The sequence below is a fragment of the Halichoerus grypus genome, chromosome 8 (genome assembly GCF_964656455.1).
Source record: "Halichoerus grypus chromosome 8, mHalGry1.hap1.1, whole genome shotgun sequence".
Lineage (NCBI taxonomy): Eukaryota > Metazoa > Chordata > Mammalia > Carnivora > Phocidae > Halichoerus > Halichoerus grypus.
In genome coordinates, this window is record NC_135719.1 from 48,539,447 (window position 1) to 48,555,376 (window position 15,930).

Below are 15,930 nucleotides of genomic sequence, written 5' to 3' on the forward strand. Positions count from 1 at the left end.
GGCCGCAGCGGCTGGAGCCAGAGAAGGAGGCGGAGGCAGCGCCTGCTGCGAGGGGAGGGGGAGTCCCGTCTGACTGAGACGGCAGGCCTGGGCGGGCGGGGGTGCCGCGCAGGGCGGAGCGCCGGGCTGGGGATGAGCTAAGCGGGTTCAGAGCGCCGCGGCATTCAGCCCCTCGTGTCCCGCCGCCGTCGGGAGGGGACTGGGCACCACTCTCCAAGCTCGACCCACTGCTCGCGCTGGAGCCAGCGGTGAGGTGAGTGCGGGGGTGGCGGCGCGGACAGCGGTGGCATGTGGAGCTGTCACGGCCCGGAGCGGTGACAGCCGTGGTCGCGGGAGCGGGGTCGGCAGGGCTCGGAGAGGTGGCGTGGATGGCCGCGACCTCCGCCCGGGGGCTTCTCAGAGCCGGGCGGTCCTCCGCGGGCTGGGTCCGCTCTGGGCTGGCGCGGCGGTGCTGAGAGTAGCGCCCGCACCTCTGTGTCGGACGCGTGGGGGGCTCCGGTGTTTTCTTTCCAGATTTTCTATTCCGGGCTGGTTTGGGGCTCTTGTTGTTGGGAGGTGGGGGTGGGGTGGGGGCGGGGGCGGTGAGAGGGGAGGTCCTGAGCTGGGATTTTGACAAGCCCGTTACGTAAGACGGAGGTGGCCTTCCGGAATCCCACCTGCTCGATATTTTAAACAGGCAGCAGCGGGAGCCTGGCGGGCCCCCAGAGGCCCGATTTTCCTTCCGGGGGTCTGCTTAGCCAACCCCGGCCAGCATGGGTCGGGTTAGCGTTCAAGTTGGTCAGTTGCATTTTGTGTGTGTGTGTGTGTCTCTATTTTTGCGGGGGGGGGGGGGGGACGTTCCTGGTCGCCACCATTCCCTTTGAAGTTTATCGCTTTGAGGGAGGGAGGAGAAAAAAGAAAAAAGCTTGTGACCCAAAACTGGGTCGCAGCGAAGCTTTTCATTATCGTGCTTTTAAATGACAGATGTGCTGGAAGATTTTTGTTATTGTTCCAGAGTGCTTTTAATTCAAACGTATGGTTACGCCTGGAGGCTTAGAGAAGGGTTTTTGTCTTACAGGACAGTTATTTGTTGTTTGCAACAGCAGGACAGGCATCAGTCAACAGGCATGTATTTATTTGAGGAGAAAACGCGTGTCAGCCAGCTAGAGACTCGTGAGGACAGAAATTGTATTACTCCGTGAATATGTTATTCTTTCAAATGCATTGTACGTTAATTAAAATAATAGCCCAAGTGTGTAAGAAGCAATTTTACAAGATTGCAAGCTGTTGTTTGGTGTATATAGTCTCTGTTTTCTGCTTGCCCTAATCTACCTCTTCTCTCCTCTTGGGGGAAGGAGGTGGAGACACCTGTAAACAGCGTAGCCCAGGTTACACTAATCTATTGTAGTACATTTGAGATTATTGTAAAAAGTAGTCTCTGGGGGACCTAAGATTAGGTAATAAGTAAGGACTCTTGGGCAAGTTACTCAGTTTATGTTTAGAGTAGATAGTTCTGGGAATCCAGCTTTTGAAAACTTAAGTACGCAGAATTTCTGAGCTATTTGAACCCTGTTTGAATTTATAATGAAACGAAAGCTTGTATTTGGCTTCTTTTATTGGAACTTTGTTTTATTTTGGCCAGAATTAAACATTTTGGGCAACTTTTACTTCATTTTCACAATTTCCCTTTGAACTGCAGCTCTCAGTAGGAGTCCAGACTAGTATATACCATGCCATCATCATCATTATATATATTATATGTTATATAATTTTCTTTTTCTAAATGATCAAATATAGACTTCACTGTGGAATTTTTAAAGAATGTACTTTTTAGGAAAATTAATTGATCTTGACACCGGCCCAATAGAAATAAGAGTAAATTTTGGTCTGAGTTTTAAATTTATGTACACAAATTTACACTTTTGAAAATCGGTGAAGCGATGTAAATTTTTTGTTTGTGCAAGAGAGCCAGAAGCTGATGCTGATTTGTTCTGAACTTTTCCACATGAATTACCACTGGCTTAAATAGTTATTGATTCTTAAGCTCCTGGAGCTGTTGGCCTATTTATGGCAGCTTGAATAATATTTGGAATAATTGGAAAGCTATAAGAAGGAAAGAGTATATGACATTTATTAATTCATTCAAAAATAATAAAAATCATGGCAGAATTGTAAAAAAAAAAACGCTTATTTTTTCATTTGAGTGATATTATTTACACTACCTTTTTGTTTCCAGAATTCTTCTAAACAGTCTACCTACTATGGAAACCTAGATTTAAGCACTGATTCAGATAGAGATGTATATTACAAATCTTGTATCATTCCTATTTAAATTGATGGCTCATTATTCCAAGTGGAAAACAAAAGTGGCTCTAGCAGGAAAATTGACTTGTTATTCTTGTCCTCTCTGATGTCAGAGACTTATCTTGGGGCTTTCCTCTTTCTTACCAGATGTGGAAGATGAGACTGACTGAAGGAAAGTTGATTAAAAAAACTTCCTCTTTGTTTGTTTAATACCCCAGATTAATGATCATTGCTCAGTATAATTTGTGAGTTGGGGAAAAGTGAAGTGCTCCAAGCTTTATTACTGTATATACTAGTTATCACTTTGAATTCTAAAACAGCAGTGTAGAACTTTATACATAAAAAGGATTAATTTATATAGTTTGTTACTATAGTAGGGAAAAATTTATAATAGTCAAAATGCCATATAATAGAGGAATAGTGAAACGAATGATAATCCAGTGGTAGATGCAGTTTTTAAGGGTCACATTTTCAGAAATATTTACTGAAATGAGAAAGTACAAAATAGTGTTGAGAGAAAAGTCAGAATATAAAGAATATACTTTGTCATTATTTATAACATATCACATATACATGGCAAAATGATTGGCAGGAAATAAATTTTTTTAAAGGTTTTATTTATTTATTTGAGAGAGAGTGAGAGAAAGCATGAGCCGGGGGAGAGGCAGATGGAGAGGAAGAGGCAGACTCCCCGCTGAGCAGGGAGCCCAACACGGGGCTCCATCCCAGGACCCTGAGATCATGACCTGAGCTGAAGACAGACGTTCAACCGACTGAGCCAGCCACCCAGGCACCTCGGAAATAAATATTTTAATAAGATATTAAAAGGTGTCTGTATGATGGGATTAGAGGTCATTTTTATTTTAGTATTTATACTTTGTTCTATCTTCTGAATAGTATTACTGTAATAATGACAAGAGTGACATTAAAATGTTTTCAAGGGTCATAGGAGAAAATCCTTAAAATCCCACAAAACCACTGCTCCAATAGGGAGACTATTTTATGATTATTAGAAAACTAACTCAAAGTATGGTACTTATGCAGTACACAGTAATGGAAGGAGCTAATAATTTAGGTGAAGGCACTCTTCTGGTTACCAGCACCAACCTGGTAGTGGTTTTACATATGTAGATGATTCTATTAATGCACATTGTTGGGGTGCCTGGGTGGCTCAGTTGGTTAAGCGACTGCCTTGGGCTCAGGTCATGATCTCAGGGTCCTGGGATCGAGCCCCACATCGGGCTCCCTGCTTGGCGGGAAGCCTGCTTCTCTCTCTCCAACTCCCCCTGCTTGTGTTCCCTCTCTCGCTGTCTTCTCTGTCAGATAAATAAATAAATAAATAAATAATCTAATGCACACTGTTACTCTCAACCTCTTTTCTATTTGGATCTCACACCCAAACTGTTTTATATTGATAGTGCCACCTATTGATGGACTGCTTGACTCAGTCTTTTCCTCTTTACCCCATCAGTCAGTAGATAGCAGTTTTTGAATGTTTATGAGGTGCCAGGTATTTTGCTAGTCACTGAAGATACAGAGGTAAATGAAACATGATTTCTGTCCTCAAACTCTGGTTGAGAACCCTTTCTTTTTTCTTGGGCCATCAGTGCATACTGTGTACTTTGCTTTTCCTGTTTCACTGCTCGTGGCCTGGCACCTCAGCCAGTATCTTTTTTGCTGGTGCTTATATCCTCGTTTAACTTTCTTTATGGGAAAATATGTTTTGAGGTCCAAACAACCAATTTACAAATAAAGTTTTAGAACATTACTTGATTGTATGTTGGAGAATCTTATATTCGGAAGAGCTGCTGTTATTGTTATTTTTCAAGTGTGTGATAATTTCTTGGTGCCTCCTTGTTTCCTTCTTTTAAAAAGCACAAACAAGTAGAAACCAGTAGGGAGAAGAGACAAACTATCAAGAAAAAAGGTGGAGAGATATCAAGGGAGTTTTCCTGCTGGTGCTGTACTTTATTTTCACCAAGAATAGTGAGTCATCAAAATGTATAGTAAGAGATACTGTTTCTACTATACTTTTAGTATCTCTTTGGACCCATATAAAAATGCGTTTTCCATGTACATACACACATAAACTCACAGTTTAGCTATTTTCATTTCCAAATAAAAGCTGAAATAGGGAGATTGGAAATTTCTTAAATTTATTTTTATTTTTACTTTTATATTTTATAGATGATACATTTTTTGAAAAGCTTTAAAAATACAGAAAATTACAAAAAAGTAGTAAGCACACGTATACTCATACAAATGTTAACATTTTTTCACTTTTGTTTCAGATACAATTTTAATTTAAAAAACTATGTATATCATGGTTATCACACTGAATGCTAAAAGAGCAGGTAGAACTTTATACTGTACTTGAACATTGCTGATCAAGTTAAAGTCCTTTTTGTTCTCCTCAGTTTCATCTTCCCTCCCAGGGGCAATTGTTATGATAAATGTGATGTGTATCCTTCCATTTTACCTTTTAATAAACTTTACATATGAACAGTACATGGCCTTGCTTTCGATGCTTTTGGAGAGCTGTGGGCTTTGGAGCCATATTCCCTTGGTTTAAATCTGGACTCTGCTACTTAATAGTTTTGTGACCTTAGGCAAATTTTTAAATCTTTCCATGCCTCTATGTCCTCATCTATCAGATAGGGATAATAGATCTGCCTACCTTATAAGGTTGTTGTAGAAAGCAAGTGAGTCTATATAAGGTGCTTAAAACTGTTCTTGCCCGCCCCCCCTTGTTTTTTAATGTGCTGGCTAATTTAAGCAGCTGTTAATATGATTTTATCATAGTATACATATTTTGACACTTTCTAAATTTTTGCCCTCCTCCCCCATCTTTGTTGGCCCTTGTAGGACTGGCTCATTTGTGTTGACTGGTGTGTAATGTTCCATTAAATAGATATACTGCAATTTAGCATTTACTCTATTAATGAATGTTGATTGTTTTTATTTTTTATGTATTATAACAGTGCCTTGTGAACATCCTTGTATTTCCTGAAGCACATACCAGTGTTTCTCCAGATCATAAACCTGATCGTCAAATTGCGGGGTCTTAGGATATATAAGCATCTTTCTCTATACAGGATATTTATTGGATATTGACAAACATTTTCTGTTCCTCCATACCAACAGCTAATGTTGTCAGACTTTTGATTTTTTCCAATCTGATTGGTGTGAAATGGCATTTCATTTCCCATTTTTATTTCCTTTCATCTTTTCTTATATATGAGCATTTTTGGTTGTCTCTTCAGTGATTTGCCTGTACCTGTCCTTTACTCATTTTCTATTGGGCTGTCTTTTTTTTTTTACTGCTCTTTAGGAGGTTTTTTGGTTTGTTTGTTTTTAAATATATTCAAGATAGTTACAAATGTTAGTGAGGTTTATTTGTTTGTTGGTAAAGTTTGTTTTTATTTGTTTTTTGGTTTCCAAATTTCTTGAACAATGACCATTATGGACCTAAGTTATTGTGAATTTTACACTCTAGTATATTGTTATTAGTGAACTTTCCAATGTACTTTCTTAAAATATGTATCTACATTCTCCTTCTGAAACTATGAGGAGATGTAATGTACTGTAAATATATTTTACCTAAAACTATTTAAACTTTTTGGACTTCAAGAGCCAGGCGGAATTTTTGTTAATATAATTAGTACCACAGTTTTTCTTTAGTCCAAAATATGAGTCCTGCTTGAGGAGAGTTTTCTGCTTCTAAAGTGCTTACCAACTAAGGAGTAAAAACGTACACATATTAAATGACCGTAGGCACTTACATGTACAATATTGTAAACTATTCATCAGTGTTGAGATTGTTTTGCACAGTACTAACTGTATTTCTATATTTGTCCAACCTACTATACGTGACTTAAAGGACTAAAAGTCTGATTGAGACAATAACTTTCCTATTATTATCATTTTAAATAAACTTAATTTAGAGTAGCTTTATATTTACAGAAAAATTGCGGGAAGTTACCATGTGCCCTGCACCCAATTTTCCCTGTTGTTAATATTTGACATTTCTTTGTTACAACCAAGGAACCAACATTGGAACATTACTATTAACTAAAGTCCATATTTTACTTGGAATCATTAGTTTTAACTAATGTCCTTTCTGGATTCTAGAATCCCATCCAGAATACCACAGTACGTTTAGTCATCATGTTTCCTTTGGCTCCTCTGGGCTGTACTGGCTTCTAGATTTTCCTTGTTTTAGATAGCCTTGACTGTTTTGAGGAGTTTGGGTCAGATATTTTGTAAAGTGTCCCCCAGTTTGGGTTTGTCTGATATTTTTCTCAGAGTTAGACTGGAGTTTAGGTTTGGGGCAGGACGACCACAGAGGTAAAATTCTATTCTAATTATATCATCTCAAGGGTGCATACTATCAATATGACTTATCAATGATATTTTTAACCTCAGTCACCTGGTTGAAGCAATGTTTGCCAGGTTTCTCTACTGTATTTTCCCATATTCTACTTTTTGGAAACAAATCACTAAGTGGAAACTGTACTCAGTGGGTGGGGAATTAAGTTCCAACTCCTTGATGGGGAAGTGTCGGCAAAATTATTTGGAATTCTTTTGTAAGGGAGATTTTTCTCTTTCCCTCCATTTATTCATTCATTCAATCCATATGGACTCAAGGATATTCATTTTATAACTTTGGGTTATTATCCTATACTATTTTATTTTGTTCCTGAAATTGTTATATCTCTTTCAGGTTAGTTCCTGTGACCAATAGGACATACGCTATTGTTTTGTGTTTTTTAACACTTCTTTATTTCTGGTACTACAAGGTACTCCAAACTCATCTATGTATTCCCTGCCTCAGTCCTCCAATCAATCATTTCTCCAAGGATCCCTGGTTACTTCTATTAGAGAATGATATTAGAAACCAAGATCTGGGCACTAGGTGTGCTCATTGCTGCCGGGATATCATTGCTTCTAGGCCTTCTCAGTGTACAGACCTAGGAAATGTATGCATGCATATTAATCTACATATACAAACATACAACTATTTTTGTATCTATCTGTGTGTATCTATATGAAGCTAAACATGAGTTTATACTGTTAATCTTTGACTCTACTTCAGTACCATCTGGTTCCTTCTAGCTATACCCCCCTTGCTTATCTGTAACCTCCCTCTCCAAAAGTAAGAAACCTGACTCTTACCATCTGCCATCCATTTATTTGGTCAGTCCTGTCATAAATGTACAACAGAAACAACTGTACCAACTGGAGCATTTTTATATACAGTTCTTTTGTCTTTAGTCTTAGCGTTTCCAGTCAAAGCACCGTTTTCCACAGTCACTTAGGTCAGAACTTTTTAGAACCTTTTTTCCCTTGTCCTCCATATTTAAATTTTACTTTTTATAAATTAGTCTAAGTTACATAGTAATTACATCTTATCAAAAATTTATCCAAATTTATCAAAAAGTTATCAAAACTTCCCTTGCTTAATTATGGAGCCTTAGTTCTATATGGCCTTTTTTCCCCACTTTTGTGGCAAAAAAATAACAATTAAAAAATAAAATAAAATCCAGTCTGTGAAAGTAGTATTTCTTGAGGTTTAGCCAGAGCACTACTCCTTCATTTGGTTGTTAGTTGACATCTTTATGATTTGGACTGAGAGTTTTTATAGCTTCAAATATTTTTAATAGTACAGGTTGAGATGTGCCATTTAGTGGAGCTTTAAAGATCATTGCAAGTAAACAAATATATACTTGAGTGCTCAGAATTACCTGTATTCTTACAATAATTTTATATGGATTAATTCATTTAATTCCCTCAAGAAACCTGGGGGGGGGGTAAGTACTTTATTATTTTGCCTCTTTTAAAGTTGAGGAAATTAAGACACTGAGAGATGAAGCATCTTGTTCAAGGTCACATGGCTAGTCAGTGGCAGAGCTGGAATTTGAATGCAGCCAGTCTGACTGTGGAGCCTGCATTCTCAATCACTTTGCTATATTACCTCTAATTAAAGAAGAGAGGTTCAAAGAATGGTAGGAGTTATGAAGGAAGTAAAACAGGATGATATGAGAAAATGACTAGAAGAGGGTACTTCCTCGGGAAGTCTTTTCTCAAGAGATGATATTTGACAGATGAGAAAGAGTCAGTTATGTGAAGAGCTGAGGAAAGAGGGATCCTTGCGGGACAGCATCAGGTGCAAAGCCTTGCAGTCCAAAGGAGTTTAGGATGAGAACAAAAAGGCACCTGGCACAGAAGGCCAAGTGTAGTGAGCAAGGGCAAAAATAGTCCATGACAGGCTCTAGCGCTTATTATATGTGAGGTTCCATGCATTAAGTCATTCAGTAATCAAAATAACCCATTATCTCAATTTTATAGATGAAAATATTGATGGACTACTCTGCATTGGCTGAAATTAACTCTTTTTTCTCCCATTTTTTTCTTTATCCCACTGCAGTCTAATTTCTCCTTCCTGAAATAAACAATAACAATAATGCTTTGGGCCCTTTTCTCATGAAACTCTGCCCCTTGACTTCCACTTTGCTGCCCTCTTGTTTATCCTGCCTGTCCCAGTAGAAGTGTCGCTGGAGGCATTGGCTGATTGCGCTTCTCAGCCTTCACATTTTCCCTAGTAAGTCATAGTACCTTTGTGGTTTAGTTACCAATTACTCACCAAGCTGTTTTCCCAGCATTAGTATCTTTCCAAAGCATCAGATTATCTTAACCAACTGCTTACTTATCTTCTCCTCAAACTCCACCGTCCAAACTGAACTTATGTACCTGCCTGAAGTTTTGCTTTGATCTGTTGTCTTCTAAAGATATCATAATCTACTATGGACTTCATCATAGCAGGAATTTAGGAGTCATTCATGATTCCTCCCCCTCTTTCTCTCTCATTCCCATCCATTCATTTATTGAATTCTGCTGCCTTTACCTCCTAAATATATTCTGAATCATTTCCTCCCCTAGCATCCCTATTCGAACCACTGTCTTGTTAGGAACTACTTCCTTACTTTGTGGCTGGTTTTCCTATCTTCACTTTCATCTCCCTGAGAGTCACCTTCTCAGAATTGCCAGATGGGTGTGTCTAAAATGCAGTTTGAAGATTTTTCATTGACTCCCCATTATCAGCTGGATAAAGTTGAACTCCTTACCATGTCATTAAGACAACATGATTTGGCCTCTGACTGGTTCTCTAATCTTAACTCTTACAATTTCTGCTTTCCATTTTCCACTCTAGTCATATGGAACTACTTTTTGAAGATTCCCTGAATGTATAGCTATTTCTGAATTGTTGACCATTGCTTATGTAGTCCTTCTGCTTGGAATAACTTCATTTTTTCCTTCCCTTTTCCTTTTGCCTACCTAACTCTTTTGCATCTTTTTTAAGACTCAGCCTATGGGCACCTGGGTGGCTCAGTTGGCTAAGTGTCTGCCTTCAGCTCAGGTCATGATCTTGGTCCTGGGATCAAGCCCCATGTAGGTCTCCCTACTCAGTGGGGAATCTGCTTCTCCCTCTCCCTCTGTACAAGCTGTCTCTCTCGCTGTCTCAAATAAATAAATGAAATCTTAAAAAAAAAAAAAGACAGCCTAAGCATTACTTCCTCCAGAAAGCATTCTCAGACTCAGATTCTTGGCTAGATTATCAAGTCCCTTGTGAAATAATCTATTAGTAACTATGTTATATCTCAGGCACCTAGAAACAGTGCCTGGCACAGCGAAGATACTCAGTAAGAATTTGTTGAGAGAATTATTATAGTGTTGGAAAGGCAGTATAAGGTGTTTGGCTCTGGATCCAGAATGTCTGGGAATGAAACCTGGCTTTGCTATTTAACTACCTGTGTTATCTCTCTGTACCTCCGTTTCTTCCCCTTTAAAATGGGAATAGTGAAGTCTTCATAAGATTGTTGTGAAACTTTGTTAATGCAAGTAAGCACTCAGAACAGTGTCTGGCACTTAGTAAATATTCCATAAATACCTGTTTTGCTCTTAGAATGTTTTAATTTATGTATCTGTGTCCCCTCACCAACCTGAAATTAGCAAATGAATGAACAAACCAACTAATCCTGGGTTTTAAAATGAAAGATATATTCCAGCCTTTGAGAATGTAATGGCAGGTTGACCATGAGTCTTTCTAGTAGCTCCAACATTTGGTGTTTTGTTACAAATTGAAATTGGCATTAATGATGGTTAGCATATCTTAATTCTATTTAATTATTTAAATTTCAGCACACTTAAAATTTTTTTTTGAGTTTAGTTGACACATAATGTTACAATAGTTTTGGGTGTACAACAGTGATTTGACTTAACTATATGTTATGCTATGCTCACCACAAGTGTGGCTACCATCTGTTACCATACAATGCTATTATAATATCATTGACTGTATTCCCTGTGCTGTGCCTTACTCCCGTGACTTGTTCATTCTGTAACTGGAAGCCTGTGTCTCCCTCTCCCCTTCACCCATTTTGGCGATCCCCCCACCCTCTCCCCTCTGGCAACCGTAAGTTTGTTCTGTTTATAGGTCTGATTCTGCTTTTTGTTTATTCATTTATGTTTTTTTAGGCTCCACATATGAGTGAGATCATACGGTATTTGTTTTTCTCAGTCTGACTTATGTCACTTAGCAAAATACCCTGTAGGTCCATCCATGTTGTCCCAAATGGCACAATCTCATCCCTTTTTTTTTTTTTTTAATTTTGATTCAATTCAGTTAACATATAGTGTATTATTAGTTTCAAGGGTAGAATTTAGTGTGATTTATCAGTTGCATGTCACACCCAGTGTTCATTATATCAAGTGCCCTCCTTAATGCCAATCACCCAGTTACCCCATCCCCCCCCATCTCCCCTCCAGCAACCCTCAGTTTGTTCTCTATAGTTAAGAGTCTCCAGGGTGCCTGGGTGGCTCAGTCGGTTCAGCGTCTGCCTTCAGCTCAGGTCATGATCCCAGGGTCCTGGGATCAAGTCCCGCATCGGGCTCCCTGCTCTGTGGGGAGCCTGCTTCTCCCTCTCCTCCCCACTTGTGCTCTATAGCTCACTATCTCTGTCTCTCTCTCTCAAATAAATAAAATCTAAAAAAAAAAATAAATAAATAAATAAAAAGAGTCTCCTATGGTTTGCCTCCCTCTCTGTTTTTATCTTATTTTTCCTTCCCTTCCCCTATGTTATCTCTTTTGTTTCTTAAATTCCACATATGAGTGAAATCATATGATATTTGTCTTTCTCTGACTTATTTCACTTAGTATAATATCCTCTAGTTCCATTCACATCATTGCCAATCTCATCCTTTTTTATGGCTGCATGATACTCATATATATGTATACCTACACACATATGCCCCATATCTTTCCTTTTCCATTCTTCTATAGATGGACACTTAGGTTTAGCATACTTTTCTTATTAATCATACTGTTTAAACTCTAGCAATGCCCTTTAATGTCTCTTAATTTTCACATAGCCTACACTGTAGCATTTAACCAGCTTTTCCTATTATGAATTAAGGTGTGAGGGTGGTAGCTCTGCTAAGGTTGGGCTTTTTATTAATTTGGGAGAGAAACTGAAGCATGTTGGAGAGAAAGATTGAACAAGGGGGCACAATGGGAAAATTAGAAAGCTTCTCAACTATTTAGCCAAACCTGCACAGTGTCCCTTCTGTATTTGGTTTAAAATAAATTTATAGATGAAGTACTCATAATCAAATGTAATTTCAGTAAACATTCTAGAAGCAATAAAAGTCATTAAAAATTACGAATGCCTCTGCCTTCTTCCATTATTATAAACAATTGAGACTTGTTTACTTCAAATCTTTTTTATGGCAATCACTGTTCAGTTTTTCACAAACTTTCCCTTTTACCCTAAGTTTGTCTCTCATTTTTTTCTGAATGCCACAACTGTCTATATAATCTTGGCAAATTTGATAGAAGTACTGTTTGTTTTGTTTTGTTTGTTTTTATCTCTGAACTTGCTGTTACATTTGTAGATTTTCCCAGTCTTGCTCAATTTTGATTATGTGCAACTGGTCAGTTTTTCTTACAAAAGTATGTTTTGAACCTAGGAATAGTACAAGGTACTGATATTCATTGTTCTTCACTATCCATATGAAATTGTTACTAAAGAAACTGGTTGTGTGGTGGTGTTTTTTTTTTAAGTCTGAGTTGCCAAAGGAAACTTTATACTAACAAGCTAATGTCAAAGAAACAAGGAAAACCTAATATAACAGTCTTATTTTAAAAGCCAGTGTGCCATGTAATGGTGGTGCTATTGGGAAATGCTTCCTTTTTTTTTTAAAGGGCACTATCTTCTACCACTAAGTATTTTAGTTGAGGGCTCTGAAGTGGTATGTTTTTAAAAGAAATAGGTATACATGGATGGGGAAAACCATATAATGATACTTAGGCTAATTAGGTAGGACTGGCTATTATTACCAGAAAAGATACAACTCTCATCCACTTTGTGGTCACAATTGTAGTAAGCAGTATTATTTTTTCTTTTAAAAACACGTTTTGGTCTAATAATCTCTAAAATACTCCCTATTCCTCAATCTCTGGGTTTTGTCCTATACTTTGAAATAGAATTTTATTCATACTGACCCACAACTATGCTGAAGTTGGATATATAGGCCGTTGTTTGAACCTCTTATGGTTGGTGAATAGTTTTCATTTTCTTAAGCTGAGGAATGCCTGAAGATACCAATGTAACAGCCAGCCATTTTTTAACAAGGCTTTTTTCCCCTCCTATGATTGACATTTTTATATTCCTACTTGACCTCTTCTTTTTTGAGGTTTTTAAAATCTTTAAAATCATTTCTTTTTTTGTAACAAATTTGTTTGTTTGTAGCAAATCAGATTCAAACTAATGTTAAAAAAAAAAAAGAATTAATGTTAATGGCAAGGATCCTGGGGATTTCACAGTACCTGGAAATAGAAGTGCAGACAGGCTTCATAAGGGGAGGGAAACCGGGGGTTGGAAACTCATCAGTGACTCAGGTGGCTGGTTTCTCACCACCCTGGAACAGCATGATCTCTCTGCTTCTCTCTACTTGTCCACTTCATTTTTCTGTAGCTACATTTTGTTTTTTACCATTGTGCATAACTGAACGAGTCTTCCAACTCCTGAATTCATACATTCACTCATGGTTCTATGACCTTGGATTTTAGGCAGTTTGAGGCAAGTGTTTATGTATGGTCTAATCAGCTATGGCAGATGAAACCAAGGTTTCAGGCCCCATTTTTATGGTGGGGGAGATCCTGGGTATACAACTCTCAGAAGAGAAGTATGTAAGCTAAGTAGATATCTTAAAGGTGGTGATTACAAAGGAATACTAAATAATGTGAAATAAAATTAGCATTTTTTAAATAAAAAGAGCACTCACTCGTTGGCTTTATATAGTAGTTAATGTAACAAAATTATTTCATCCCCAGTCCATAGGTGATTATTTTGAAAGCTGTAAAAATATCTCCCTTTTTCAAATAAAAACCAGTGAGATCTGATTTTTTAGCTTCCGCATACAGAATTTGAAGTTTGAGTCATGCTATTTCATGAACACAAATAACCTTATATTAATATCATTATGAATACATCATGCCATTCTCTCTTCAGCAAGCACTTGCTGACTGCCTGTTCTCTGCTAGAGACTGCTAAAACAGATATTTACGGAGATAGAGATGTAACATTGCCTACTCTCAAAGAATTTCTAATCTAGTTGTGAAGAGTACATGTTCAAAGAAACGATTATAGTATTAATGTGATAATCATAATAGAGATATGTACAGGATTCTCCTGAGAATAACAGTCTCTCCTGGAGAAAGGGGTTGGGGAAGACTTCAAAAAGCAGGTCTCAAATATTATGCAGAGCCAGGCCATTTTAACAAGGGCATTCTGGCAGAAAGAAATGAATTTGCAAAGGTGGCGTGGAGTTTGATATGACTGAAGTGAATTGTTAGACCAATGAATTTATGAAACTGAAATGAAACTTATTTTTTCATATCTATCCTTCACATGGTAGTGAATACCAGTTTCTTCAAAGGAGGATTACAGATTTTAGAATATTCAAATCATTTTGTTCTATAACTTTGATGTCACTTTTGAGAATGACATGTCACTGATCATTGTTTTCAGCCTCCTTTATCAGATTTTTCTTATAGTGGTTTTGGTTAGTTTGTTAGTTTACTTTTATGGTGATTTTTTTTCCTATTCAAGCATAGGTGTCCATACAGTAGATGACTGAAAATACTAGAGCTTATAAAACTAATGAAGATCATAGTTCTTATAAGAAGTAAACAGTGAAAATAATATATATATATGCCTAATATAATTTTAAAAGGTACATCTCTAAAAATGACCTATATCAATACTGAAATTTTATAATTTCTGAAGGAGCATACACAACATGCATACACACACACACATATGTCCTGTTATGTAAAATATTTTACATCAGTTTTTTTCTCTTTAGAGTTGTATCTACCATTAAGCAAAACTAGTGTAAGCAGTTGGCAGAATGCCCCATGTGCTTCACTACTCTCATCCGTTGGTTAACACCTTTACTTCTCTTTTCAATTCCTTTATCCACTCATTCATGATTCCTACACCTCCCCCCACCACAACCAACCAAAAACCCCCCCAAAACCCCAGAACTCCCTAGTTGACTGTTCTGAGAAGTGACTGAGGTAGGTGAGAAGGATAGAGCAAAGGAAGGTAGTTGTGGCCAGCTTTGCGGTGGAGACAGTAGCGATGCTGGTGGGTGGGTGTGTCTTTTAGGCATGAGGTTCATTTTCAGATAGCAAGCTCAGTAGTGCCACCATCGTCACAATGACTGTTTCTGATCCCCTTCCACAAACCCTTCAGTCTGCTTTTGTCATTTTTGTCCTTCAAATACGCTTTTGATACTGTGTTAGAAGGAGGTGATGAGCAGAGAAAAGGTTATATGCCTTTTACTTGTTGCTCCTTCTCTTTGGAATGACCTTCCGTCTCTCCTTTATTACCCTGGTCATATTTCTGGATTTAAATGACATCCCTTACTTTTCTGACTCCTCAAGCCTAAACTGTGTGTCTTTCTTGTGCTTTCTGTGATTACTTCTGTTATAGACTTATCACTTATTGTAATTGCTTCTTTATTTGCCTGCTCTATTCACTCCTGGAAAGTGGGGCCATAGCATTTGTCTTTGTGTTCCCAGTGCCCTGCTACAGAGCCTGGCACGTGGTAACGTTACCATTCTTGGTTGCAAACAACAGAAATCAGCTCTGGTTTGCTGAAGCAAAAGAAGAGGTATTTATTGAAAGTAATATCCTTTAGCTTACAGAAATGACTTGGAAGACTGGAGAACCAGACTCTGAGAACAAATAGGAAACCAATCAACCAACCTCAGAATTAGACCAAAGTCATAGTCATGCTATAGAATTACCCTTTTCCTGTTTAAGACACCATCGACTACCCCGCAGGACACTGGATGCCATTGCTAACACATCACCACTGTGTGCTACATGTTACTGCCCTAAAAATGAATTTTAAACTGTCTTAGCAACTTTAGGTCTAGATTAAAATTCTGCATGAAAGCATCTAATTGACCAGTCTATGTGCCTTGTCCCTAAGTAGAAAGCAACTCTGTGACCTCTTTGGCTTATGTGGTTGATTTTAGGCCCCAGCTTCCTTTGAAGACATATATAGTGGCAGAGT

General features: G+C 38.0%; 1 protein-coding gene across 7 annotated transcripts in view; it reads left to right on the forward strand.

The window, feature by feature from the left end:
- DENND4A (DENN domain containing 4A) overlaps positions 1-15,930 on the forward strand; it is a 145,819-nt gene that overhangs the window by 15,553 nt on the left and 114,336 nt on the right. For 3 of the 7 annotated variants that reach the window (XM_078079183.1, XM_036087149.2, XM_078079185.1), the window contains exon 1: positions 6-253. The exons of 1 other annotated variant lie outside the window; for it this stretch is intronic. The gene's annotated coding sequence lies outside the window, so the exon portion shown is untranslated. Of the gene's footprint in view, positions 1-4; positions 254-15,930 lie in introns of those variants that run through there. 3 more of the 7 variants (XM_078079180.1, XM_078079182.1, XM_078079186.1) reach the window with 2 other exon arrangements.